General features: G+C 39.0%; 2 protein-coding genes across 5 annotated transcripts in view; one reads left to right on the top strand and one right to left on the bottom strand.

Moving 5' to 3' along the window:
* LOC139445860 (mitochondrial inner membrane protease subunit 2-like) overlaps positions 1-12745 on the bottom strand; it is a 138264-nt gene that overhangs the window by 88472 nt on the left and 37047 nt on the right. The gene's annotated exons all lie outside the window — the stretch shown is intronic.
* Positions 1-12745, top strand: part of LOC139444652 (leucine-rich repeat neuronal protein 1-like) — an 80628-nt gene that overhangs the window by 44404 nt on the left and 23479 nt on the right. The window contains exon 1 of one of the 2 annotated variants that reach the window (XM_071225577.1): positions 5541-5914. The exons of the other annotated variant lie outside the window; for it this stretch is intronic. The gene's annotated coding sequence lies outside the window, so the exon portion shown is untranslated. Of the gene's footprint in view, positions 1-5540; positions 5915-12745 lie in introns of those variants that run through there. 2 annotated transcript variants of the gene reach the window in all.

Genomic DNA, 12745 nt, shown 5'->3' with positions numbered 1-12745 from the left:
TGTCATAAATTTGACAATCTACCAACCTGAGACTGACAACACAAAAACAAGTATTTGCATCAGCAGCTGGTCCTCAGGATCAACAACCAATGGGCTTTGCATACCCGCACAAATGTTGTTAAACACATACCTGTGGAAATGCTGGGACATTGACACATATAATTTTTGTTTTTTTTCTAAGTGGTATTTTTATATCATCTTAATATACTGTCAAGTCATATCACTTCAGGTATTAATCAATATGTAAAACAATTCTCAAAAATGATCTATTCCATCTTATAGACCGCTTGCCTAAGTACTGGTCTGACAGTGAGAGATCCCACCATGTTAATCCTCACATTCCTAAACCTACCCCAAAGACCCAGAACCACATGTTTGCCCTTTAATGACGTTAGCAGATCAATTAGAAGGCAGACAGCAACATCTTTATGGCACACAGCTAAGTCCCTCTAAACTCAAAGTGCACACACTTGTAAACAGACTCTAAATAAGCTGGATGAGTTGCCTGGCTGCAAGCACATGTGCAATGGATGCGAGTAAGGCAGGTCTACAGAATCAGATCCAGGTCATGCACTTGCATCCGCAACACACCAGCATCAGACACTCTGGAAACAGCAAACCACCTGAAAATCTACTGAAAAAATACATGTGCATTTTCATTATTTCTTGTCCAAATATGTTCTAATTTTCTGAATTATTTTCTATAGATCATGTTTTGGGGAGCATTTTAACTCTGTCTGAGTGCCTGGCATCATTTCTGCAAAAAAGGGAGTTTAATTTAAAAACTGTGCAATGTCATTAAAATCAGATCTTGGTTCTCGCTATCGCTAAACAAAGATCTGAGGACATCCCATTACGGGTCACGTCAGAACGACCTTTCATCCAACCAATCAGAGCATCGCTTACCAGATCATGAAAGTCACGGACAGAATGTGTTTTCTCATCATGCAACCTCGAAAAAATTAACAAAGGGTATTCTGAATGACAGTTCCGGGTTTTTTATTATATCCATACAATCTTGGCCATCTATAAGCCATTCCAGAATTTTAATTTTTTTTTAATCGAGAATATGTCAAAATGTGTTTCGAAGCGTAGTTGCCAGTTTGAAACTTGTGTTGCAAAGTTCGAGAAAGCTGCCATCTGACTGGCTAATTGCTTGTCAATTGCTTGTCAGTCATTTCATTGGTCGGTCAAAGTTTGCGAAAGGTCGTTCTGACGTGACCCGTTATGGGATGTCCTCAGATCTTTGTTTAGCGGTACCGAAAACTAAGATCTGATTTTAATGAGATTGAAAACTGTGAAACTATGTTTTGGTGTACCTTTTTACTCAATCACAGACTATTCACAACATCCTCATTTCTACAAAAATGGTAGTGAAAGTGAAAAACTGTTAAAGTCATAAAAGATACAAAAAGCACTTCCTACTACACGTCTTCACAATTTGTAGGAATCAATTTTGATAGCCAAGAAACGACATATCAATGGAACACTAAAACCCTAATCGGATATCTCTGACACATCTTGAAGCAGACAGGATCATCCTTGCAAGATAATTATCACAAATAATTGAAGAGTTTTCGGAATAAATGTCACAAAATGCTGTTAGCTAAGGTAAATTAGTTGTCCCATAATTAGCAACAACTGTCTGGTTGGGACATTAAGTGAATTGTCTTCATCTCCAAAAAAGAACCCTTCACTGAAACCACTACACAGCATATCCTATAGTCTGTGTATAGTCTATCCAATACAGTCCGTGCAAGTCTATAATGTTTAGCAAATCTAGTTTACTGCAGTCTCAGAAAGTCTCTGGGCTCCTTTTTATTATATTTTATAACTTTAATTTAACAACTTTTTTTTTCTATAAAAAATGTGAATTTCAGAGACTTGATGATAGTCTACATATTCTATAGTCTGTCATACAGACCCTGAAACAAATATATCCAATACAGCCCATGCAAGCCTATAATCTTTGGCAAGTGTAGATTACTGCAGTATCAGGCTGAAATAAAGAAAGTCTCTGGTCTCCTTTTTATCATATTTTATAACTATAATTAACACATGTTTTTCTTCTATAAAATATGTTCATTTCAGAGATTAGATGTTAGTCTTCATATCCAACACCATATAGATCTTTAGGAGTCCAAGTCAGATAGGTGTATATATCCCAAAAGTGGAGGTGTAGATTTCTTACGAGTCATCGAAATGATGGGTAATGCCTGAATGATAGAAGTATCGATTTTATCTGCTACACAGGTCTGCCCTGAGATCTTGTGAATGGTGCACTGAGGCAGAAGGATGTATCAAATGGTAAGAAAACATGACCCTGCCACTTGCTGGTGAAAAGATAGGTTTGATGCATCCTAGGATCAATATTGGTAGAGACCTGTTGGCTGAAAGACTCTCACTTGAACAGATGGGTCCGAGGGAGAAGGTAGTTGTAGTGATTGGACAGGGAGGGCATGATAAGGTGCAATAATGTCCAAGGCTTTAAGTTGATAAAACTCATGTATTTTTTCTTGCAATTCCTGCATGTAGTTTTTTAATCTCAACATTAGATTTCAACCCCTGAATAGGAGCTTTAAGTTTTCTGGTTGCTCAGAACTGATGTTACTTCCGTCCAATAAATTTTATTATTGCACTTACATAACGACGTGCACATGTGTGTATGTGGCTGTTGGTACTAGTTCAGACTTATACCACTTTCATAGTGCTAACCCACTGAGATGCCATGCTGCAGTTTAATACCCCACTCAGACAGTATACCGACTTGAGCGGATCAGTACGTTTCAGCCACTTAATGCTGAGCGCCTGGCAGGGTAACAAGAACCATCTATTAACGTCTTCTGGTGTGACGTGGCCAGGCGATTGAACCAGGGACATGCTCTCTGGGCAGATACTCTGTCCACTAGGCCACAGGGGCCGATTCTACATATGATGACTGATGAAAGACATGGCATGGAAGTAGCTTCCTCTGGACTTCCAACTGTTCATTAGCACTATTCAACATGACCATCTTGGTGAGGTGAGGTGAGGTGAGGTGAGGTGAGGTGAGGTGAAACGGGGTTTAACATCGCGTCCAAGATTATTGCACTGATATAGCAACGTGCATGCACATGTGTGTGTGTGTGGCTGCTTGTACTGCTGCCGATTTATAGAGCTAGCCCACTGAGATACCATGCCGCAGTTTAACATGAATACACCACTCAGACACAGTATACTGACTCTTCGCTGACCGGTCCTTGTTTTAGCCCCCAGGCAGGGTAACAACAAGTACCATCTTTTAACATCTTTTGGTATGACATGGCCGGGGATCGAACCCCGGACCTTCCGCTATCTGAGCAGACGTTCTACCACTAGACCACGGAGGCGGCCAACCATCTTGGTGACAGCCGTGGAAATCAAACTGTAGCTAGATCAGGTTCTAGCCCACTATAATTGATAAACACAGGGCTATTTTAAGTAGTAAAAAGGATTATTCTCTGCCTGAAAATTGCGGAAATTGATAATGTCATTCAAATAGAGTGATATAAGGACTGAATCACCTCCCTTAAACAAGTGTTAAGCACTACAAGTGACACGACAAGTGGTGCAGGAATCATAGTAGCCTAACTGTTTGATGTAAAATTGGTTATTAGGGCCTGCTTCTATTAATCAAACTGAAAAAACACCATCAATGATCTGATTAAATGGAACCATGGCTGTTCTGCTTGTGCCATCAATTCCGTCTTCAGGCCGGTGCTTAATCAATGATACAATGCATGGCTGAATTAACGTACTCACGAAAACACTGCAACCTTGAGCACATGATCATGTGACCAGAAAGCATTTGACAAATTGCGTGTCAGAATATCGAAGCTAAAGAAACTGAAATAGAAGCACCAGTTGGCAGTGAGTGATTCCTTGACGGCAATGCAGTACAAATGCACACTATTAATGAGAGTGCCGTGGGGTTTTGACGATAAGATACTGTATGGTTGACAACTAAACATGGATCTGGCAAACACATGGTAATGTCACACATTAAAAGCAATACAAAATGGTTAAGCAACGACCATATGTGACGCTAATTCCCATACATCTTCAGCTTGTTAAATTCTTTTCAACTGTATTTCTGCAGATTCCAATGACTCATGCAGTGAGGGCAACAACTCTGAACAATACGAATAAATACATAACGTCAATGCCAGAGAATAACCACTGATTATCCGCGGAAACAGTTTTCATTGGGCATAAGGGTAAAATAGAGATGAAAATTATATGAATGGATCACTGAAAATCAGTGATGACACCACGTGAGTGTAAGAGTGAATATCATCCTACCCTATTTTTTTATCCCGGGGATGAAATTCTCTAGTGTCAGGATGATTCTCCCTAGTGAATTTGAACCCATACCGGTGTGTTTAATCCTATCCTATACTATACTCTAGAGTAAAACTTCCCCCGGGATAATATTTAGGTAGGATATAATCCTTGCTTACATAAGCATGTCCAGCCCTACCTGTACCACCTGTAACTCACACAATTGGCATAACCAGACAATCAAGTGATGGACCAGAAAATCCAGTGACACAATGGCACATTTACCAATAAATGAAGGTTCTAGCTGAGATGCAGAGGCAAACAAACATATTAACCAAGAGACTGCTTGAATCCTTTGCTTGAGTGTGTTAGTTGCAGGGTGACAACTTCCCCACCACAGAGTAACACAAGCAGGCGGAATGATAAGGTTAAATTAAGTGGCTCACTTCAGGCAAAAACCAAACAGCAAGTTTATTTGTTAGTTTCTGATTAATGTTTCACTCAGCAATATTCAATCTGTATGATGTCGGTCTGTAGATGATTGAGTCTGGATCAGACAATCCAGTGATTGATAAGCATTGATCTACACAATTGTAACATGATGACATGCATCAACCAAGTCACCAAGCCTAACCATTCAATCCTGTTAGTTTCCTCTTAATAGAACCATGGGTTGCCGAAGGTCAGTTCTAAACCGCATCTTTACACGCCTCTACACAGCACTTAATAAGTTATAAATGAGCAAGTAAATGAATATGGTCTTAACACACTCCTTTTAAAAAGCAACACACTACTCCGTCCATCTTCAGTGTACATCAGCAATAGGCTTAACAGCATACATACAACAAAGTTAAACACTAAGCTCACAAAGTTTAGAACTCTCTAAAAGTCCCCTTATAAAACACATTGGAAGGTGTTGTGGCAATCTGCCGATTCGAAACCCTTCGTGTGCAAGCATTTAGTGAAGTCAAGAAGTAACTGCAAGGTTTACGAGCGACCATAGATTGGATTAATTTGATACATTTGGCTATTGATGTGTCAATGTGAAAGCTGCAGCTTGATGAATTCATCGCCGCCTGCTTGTGGTGAAATCCTCGTTTGGTGTCCGAGGAAATCGGGCTCTGTGGGGAGGCTGTGTCGCTGGGAGTAGAGATGGTGATTCTCACAATGTCCTCACAGATGAGCTATTCAGCTCAATATTGATTTTAATCATGCATCTGAGCTCTGTACGGCACAGCCCAATCAGCCCTGTTACACCGAAGACGGACTCCAAACGCAATATCACGGAAGGCACAAATGGAAACTATTTTCACAGTTAAAGATGCAATCGGAAAAGTATGCCTCAGATGACATTTGCAAATACTCGGTAAAAAAGTATGGCGAAATGGTAATGAACTGGGTGTGAAATTTGGCACTGCTCCCGACCACTTGGGCAGAGGTTAGGCTGATGGAGTGGTGTCCGGTGGCACTCTTCGGACTACAGAGTGCCGCTGCTGATGGGATTATTTCATCGTGAGGTTGTGAGTAGCGTCAGTGCAAACACTCCAAGCGGACAAACACTGTGGTAGCCTTGATCAATGCTGCCCTTGGAACATCTCTTCTACGACTTCTCCATGTAAGTTCTTGTACTTTCACACTTCTGATCATTGACGCAGTTTCCTTAAACAATTGCCTTCTTCGCTAAGAAGATGGGTCTTTTTGTCAGAGGATGGATTGATAACAGTTGAATTGTTCATTGATCTGCCCATAAGTTGGGTATTTTCTTCAAGAGTCAACAGTGAGATCTGACAGAAAGTATAACAAATCAGAAAAATCTCTCTCTTCAGAAATTCAGACTTTTTACAAATCATGGAAGTTGGGGAAGAGTATCAACTCTCTCTATAAACTTAAAAACGATGAAAGCATAGACACATAGATGGAGTTTTCTTACACTAACGCGGAAAACAAGTTGAAATTATCGATGTACTAATTAAGTTACTGGCACTCTCGGGTAATGTTGTTGTTTACTTTTCATGTTGAAGCACTGTTCATATTTTCCATCTCCCATATAATTTACTAGATCAGAAGGATATCAAACTTAAATTCTTAAATTCAAAGTGACAAGCAAGGGAATGATCCAAGAAGCAGCTTTGGCAAAAATATACATTTGCATAATGAGCGGTAGAAACTAACAGTTTTCGTCCACTAGTCCTTATGATGATAACATGTGGCAAAACACTTAAAAAGGGCCAATTTCTGGGCAGTTTGGGAAGGACTATAGTACTACTAGTGCCAATTCCAAACACTGATAATGCTTTGTTATAACATAAGTCAGTTTTGAAAAAATATCAATATTCTTTCTGTGTGATTTCCACAACTGATGATGTGGTTAGGAAGATAAATGTACAACTCAATTAGGTACTGGTATTACATGTAATCAAGCTACAAATCTGCTCTCAAATGACCACTTAAATTTGCTTGAGATGCGACTAACGAAATCAGTTGGACAGGCTCGCTGACTTGGTTGATGCATGTCATCAACAGGGATCTTGAAAATTGGTTTTGCCAATCGGACATTTGTGTGTTGGTCACTCCCATCTCATATTTGACAGTTACTGCTGGACGTTCATGTATGTATTTTGTTTTGTTTGTTGTATAACGCCGCACTCAACAATATTGCAGCTATATGACAGCTGTCTGTAAATAATCAAGTCTGGACCAGACAATCCAGTGATTGACATCATGAGCATCGAGCCATGCAATTGGGATCGATGACATGCATCAACCAAGTCATCAAGCCTGACCACCCGATCCCATGTCGCCTTTTACAACGTTTATGTATGAATAAAATTAGAAAAGAATAACATTAAGAGTCACTTTCATAACATATACAGTATTTTCTTGAGTAAAGTGTGCACTTATTTTTCCATAATGATTTTTGATGTTTTTTCCTCCAACACAACCTAAAGCCATAACCTTGAGTTCATAACGCTAGAAAGAAAATGTCAACAAATCCGTACTGAATTACACAATTTAATCCTGTTTTTACACTATCTGGTTACAAAAAGTGTTCATTGTATATGTGTACTCATCTTTGTAATCTGTTCCATTAAATTTATTCAAAATTTCATTGACTATTGTTAATTTTTTTGGCAAAATCGTGTGTGAAGTGACTCACCATTATTTTACAGAGCTTGGTCACCCTTACAAGTCACGTATACACACAAATCAACAAAAAAAAAACATGTCAGACCGTCTGCACGTCTTTTTTTTATATCCTTTGTTATGATATCTAGTTTCAGGCCGTATTGTCAGGCAAGTACTTCCTTGAAAATATCCAGTTGGCAAATTTAAAATGTCTGGCTTGCACTTTTTCAAATCAAACATTTTGCAGTCAGAAGCAGAAAATGTTGGCGCACATATCGGTTTCCGGATCCCTGGTAGATCTTTGCTCATAATGTCAATCATTGGGTTGACAGGTCCATACTAGATTATTTACAGACTGCTGTCATATGGCTGGAATATTGCTGAGTGTGACGTAAACAACAAACAAACAGAGGCAATCTTAGAGCTGAAGCCATTTCAACTTTATGTTGACATAGCACTTATGATTCTGACATCATATTCTGAAATTGAGGTATATTTCTCACCATATCTTTTATATGTCAAATGTGGGCATGTTTGCAGCTAAACCACAACTTGGATTCTCAAAATTTATTAAAAGTAGTCTTAAAGTTAATATCTCATCTTTTTGTCTCTGGAGCAGCCATGTTTCCTGCTCTGAAATCTAATTTGTGCGGCTGATGTCTTCAGATGCATCAGATTATCTTTGAGGCCAGGCCTCCACCATTATTCATTCTGACAGGGAAAAACAAATGACAAAGGATGACAAATATATGTGCATGTTTTCTAAGATTAGTAGAACAAAACCCAACCTAAAGTAATCTGAAGTCTGACAGTTAAGTCATTACAACTGAATGAAGTATAATGCAAATGGCTGGAAATTTGACAATCTCATTTGGTAAAATGGATTGGCTAAAATATATGCAGACTGTTTGGAAATTCTGTACCAAAGTTGTGGCGCCGGGAACACATTAGTAGGCTGACAGCACTCATACACAGTCATTTGGAGAATGAAGCATGGCTGGTCAATAGTAGCAGTTGGTCTGGAGTGGGTGCAAGCTCCCCATCACTGTTCTTGCAGGGTCAGTGTATGGAGTTCCCTCTTTAAACATCACAGCAGCTAACCAATCTAATTAAACTGTTGACAAGTCGTCTCCCACTGAACCTTTAGGCATACTTGGCTTCCAAGGACAACCATATTATCGTTGATATAAATTGTTCTGAGTTAGAGAAGGTTCAGCAAATATGGTCAGTCCAAACGAATCGATGCTTGTTTATCCCTTCATAGTAGTACTCATAAAAATCTTGAAAACGCTTCAGGTAACACGTCCATGTTGAACCGAAAGCAACTACAAGAAAAGAATTAGCTATGACTTTTTATCCAATATTGAGATTTCATAGATTCCTCTTTAATTCACTTTCTTCTTGATTATTGAGGTTGCCAAGATGGATTAGCCAAGCATCAATCTTCACCCTGCTGCTTCCTTTGTATTGAATTCCCATTCATCACTCTTTAGCCTTCATTATGGTTCTACACACTTCCAGTTCCCAGAACAAGGCACTTTCCTGTGCTTCCCAGGTTTATCCCCCTTGTCCAACATGCTCATAATCTGCTGGCAGGAAGTCTGTTAACACGGCTGTAAAACTGAGCCCATTAGCATACCTCTGTAGCATGCCTACCTGCTATTATATATTTTACAATGTTGCTTCAATGGGATGTTTATTACATAAGGTCTTTGCTTCTATTTCTTTCATCTCTTAAATGAGTGAGTGAGTGAATGAGTTAAAATCTAATGTTGCATCGGCATTATTTCAGCCATATAGCGACGAGTTTATCTCTTGAATCTGGTTTTCATTAGTATTGTGACTGCCTTTACTTTCTTGTAAAATATAAACATAGTAAGGATAAGAATTTATGGATGAACCTACACCGAAACGTCGCTCTTAATTGTAATAAAGAAGTTGTTGATCCATAAATTCTTATCCTTACTTAGTACTCCAACTTCTAAATGCCTATCAAAGAAGTATAAACATGTTAATCTGAGGTATTGTACATTCTACCATGAACTTTAACATACTTGATTCTGGTTGGTCAATCAGAGGTTTCAAATCACAATAACAATCTCTGATTGAAACAGTTTGATTTGACAGCCAATTATGGTGGATGTTATTATTTCTAGAAAAGCAGTTCTTTCTCAATCACTGTGGATAGGCATTTTGAAATCATGATATGTACAATTATAGTTTACAAAATGTTGCGATACAACAATTATAAAAGTATGTGTGAAAATACAGGTAAAAAAACAGGATATAAATCAACTAAGAAAGCGTTTTTCAAGTTTAAGGGACAACAGAGAGCTTGAAATTTGGCACTTTTCTTTAGTCGGCTTACGAAGCAGACATGATACACACTTTCAAAGCATATAATATTTGACTAAAGTATATTGATGTAAACAAAATAATGTTCAATCATATAAAGCAGCATAGTTAATTTAAAGTCTTTTCCTAATTTTAGATCGACATCTCACTGATAACACTGGACTGAACCCATGTCGCTCCACTCACTACCTTTGTGTAATTCCGCAGAATGGGGATAAACATATTGTGTTGTCAGTTTAGAGATAGGTTACCTGTAGGTTCCAAATTCAACAGGGCGGTCAGGTAGCCTAGTGGTTAAAGCGTTCGCTCATCACGCCAAAGACCCAGGTTCGATTCCCAACATGTGTGAAGCCCATATCTGGTGTTCCCTGCTGTGATGATGCTGGAATATTGCTTAAAGCGGCATAAAACCAAACTCACTCATTCACTCCAAATTCAACTTCGCTGGGTTACACTTACAGGTAACCCAGCTCCACATTGAACACACAGAATGTTTATCTCCTGAGTAATTCTCAATTTCAGAGAGCTACATTTTCAAACAAAGAGAAAAAATATACTACTCTAAAGAACTTAAAAAACACCTGATTTTTTCATATGCCATGACAGAGATACTATAGTCATATTAAAGAATGGGGTGTTCTTTAACTTCTTTTGAGTAGTATATATTGAAATCAACGTGTACAGAATTATATTCCTATTGATTTTCAAAGGATCAAATTTGATGCATTAAAGATGCAGTTATATTCAATTAATTGATGAAAAGAAGACAAGTCTGTGGTAAGGTACTGGTTCTAATACAGATCAGGACAGAATTCATTTGAAAGAAAAGTTCAAATCTTAATGCAGTGACCACTCAAGGTGATCCTGATAGTTTCTCTGACACTTAAGTGAATGAATATTCAGGAGTCCCAAGTCACTTTACAACATGTGGTGGATGAGGATGAGGATCTCACAGTGCCTCTAATTTTCCCTTCCCTTTTGGTTTTGGTTTGTTGTTTAACGCCGCACTCAAAAATATTCCAGCTATATGATGGGGGTCTGTAAATAATCGTGTCTGGACCAGACAATCCAGTGATTGACAACATGAGCATCCATCCACGGAATTGGGACCGATAACATGCATCAACCAAGTCACCGAGCCTGACCACCCAATCCCGTTAGTCGCCTTTTACGACTAGCAGTCCAGCCCTTACATTAGACTGCTAAGCCCCAAGTGAAGCAAGTCTAGCTTAGGGTCTGTTATCATCTCTATCTTCCATCTCACTGGGGCTCCTTTTCAATTTAAATGTGTTTGCTTGTTTCTATCAAAATAATATATTTTCAGAGACTAAGCACTAGTATTGGGGAGGATGTGCAGAGGTTCTTAAGTTGCTTTTCACAACATAATGGCCAGAACATCTAGAATGAGTGAGTGAGTTGGGTTCCAGTTGGGTTGGACAGACCTAGAAATATAACTGGGGCAAACCGGGATTCAAACCCACAATTGACGGTTTCGGGCATGCCAAAGGGACACAACTCTGCCCAGCGAATTGCTGTGCCTTAGACTACTGGGCCACCCGTGCTCCCACATCTAGAATGAGGACACATTACAAGCTGTACCTATATGGGGAACAACATATGAAGCCTTTCTGAAGACAGCACACATTACACAAAGGCCTATAACCAGCTTCAGCAAGTCGGACACCAGTTCACAAACTGTACCCTCATGGGAAATAATACTTTCCAGTGTGATGACCAAACAAACTTAACACTAGCCAACAATACCAAATTGGTGCTAAATAAATGCAAGCTTATTTGCGTTGTAGATAAATGTCACCATTTTGACCAGCTATTACCATGGAACAATTTAGATATGTGTACCTGAAATTTTAATCCTCACTGGTATTGATTGAAATAAATACCAATGAAAGGAGATGCAATGAGAAAGCAGTCAGAGTGGACTTGATTAAGGTGAATCTCAGATCCATTTCCAGAGTACTTGAAAGACAAAAATCTCCCAGTCCTTAATGAACAGGTGAACTATGATATTTATCAGAGCCGTCCTCAGAGGATGATCACGAGCTCCAAGTAAAACAACACTGACTATTCCGTGATTATTTCTCTCTCTACCATGCTCCATCAGTCTGAAGTCTCTCCCTACTAGTTTACAGTGATAACAGAGAACAGTGCTTCTCATCAGTCAAAGTGATTTCACAGTGACCTCATTCACCGAGGGTCATTACACGGCAGTGACTGCCGTCCTCAATGTGAGACACTTACCACACCAATAAATAACTGAACACATTGACCTAAGTAATTCACAGGAATACCAGCAGCCTGTCAAACATCGGAGGAAGTGACTGTTTAGATTAATTTTAGTTAATGACTTCATCTTCAAAAAGTCAAAAGAAAGATATTGGTATTTGAAAATGGTCATTCTTCGTTTCTTCAAAACGGTGTATCGGTATATTCTCAGAGATAATTGCATTGTGTAGGCTTCAAAGATAACTGGTGATTTTCCTTCTGCCTTCACTTAGTATTCCAATCTCTATCTCAAATAATCTCAAATAATTCATTTGGGGAATTTAACATCATCTACCCAACAATTTTTATTTGGTGGAAGCAAGTCCAGGGATGAACCTATGATTTTACTCCTAAGTCTGGTCCACTGCATCAGCCAAAGACAGCAAATTAGGTTCTATCTGTGGTCAAAAGGCAACCTCATGTACACACATTAAGTGTAACTTGCATTTCCAGATGAAAAATCTGAAATTTGAAGTCCAAAGACTTCCATCACAAAGCTTCTGACACATACCCAGTCAGGAGCAATCTTCCAGATGCAATGGCAACTCCTTGAATGTCCACCCAGTCAGGAGCAATCTTCCAGATGCTATGGCAACTCCTCGAATGTCCAGCGAAGACTAGTGAGCTGCACTGAAACATGGCAGACATCGGATCTGGCTGATAGTGACAGGCCAATATACTG

Source organism: Haliotis cracherodii, unplaced genomic scaffold, assembly GCF_022045235.1.
Source record: "Haliotis cracherodii isolate W230 unplaced genomic scaffold, xgHalCrac1.p SCAF_6, whole genome shotgun sequence".
In the NCBI taxonomy this organism is placed as follows: domain Eukaryota; kingdom Metazoa; phylum Mollusca; class Gastropoda; order Lepetellida; family Haliotidae; genus Haliotis; species Haliotis cracherodii.
The sequence above is the reverse complement of the archived record's forward strand: the minus strand, read 5'-3'. Positions and strand labels throughout refer to the sequence as shown.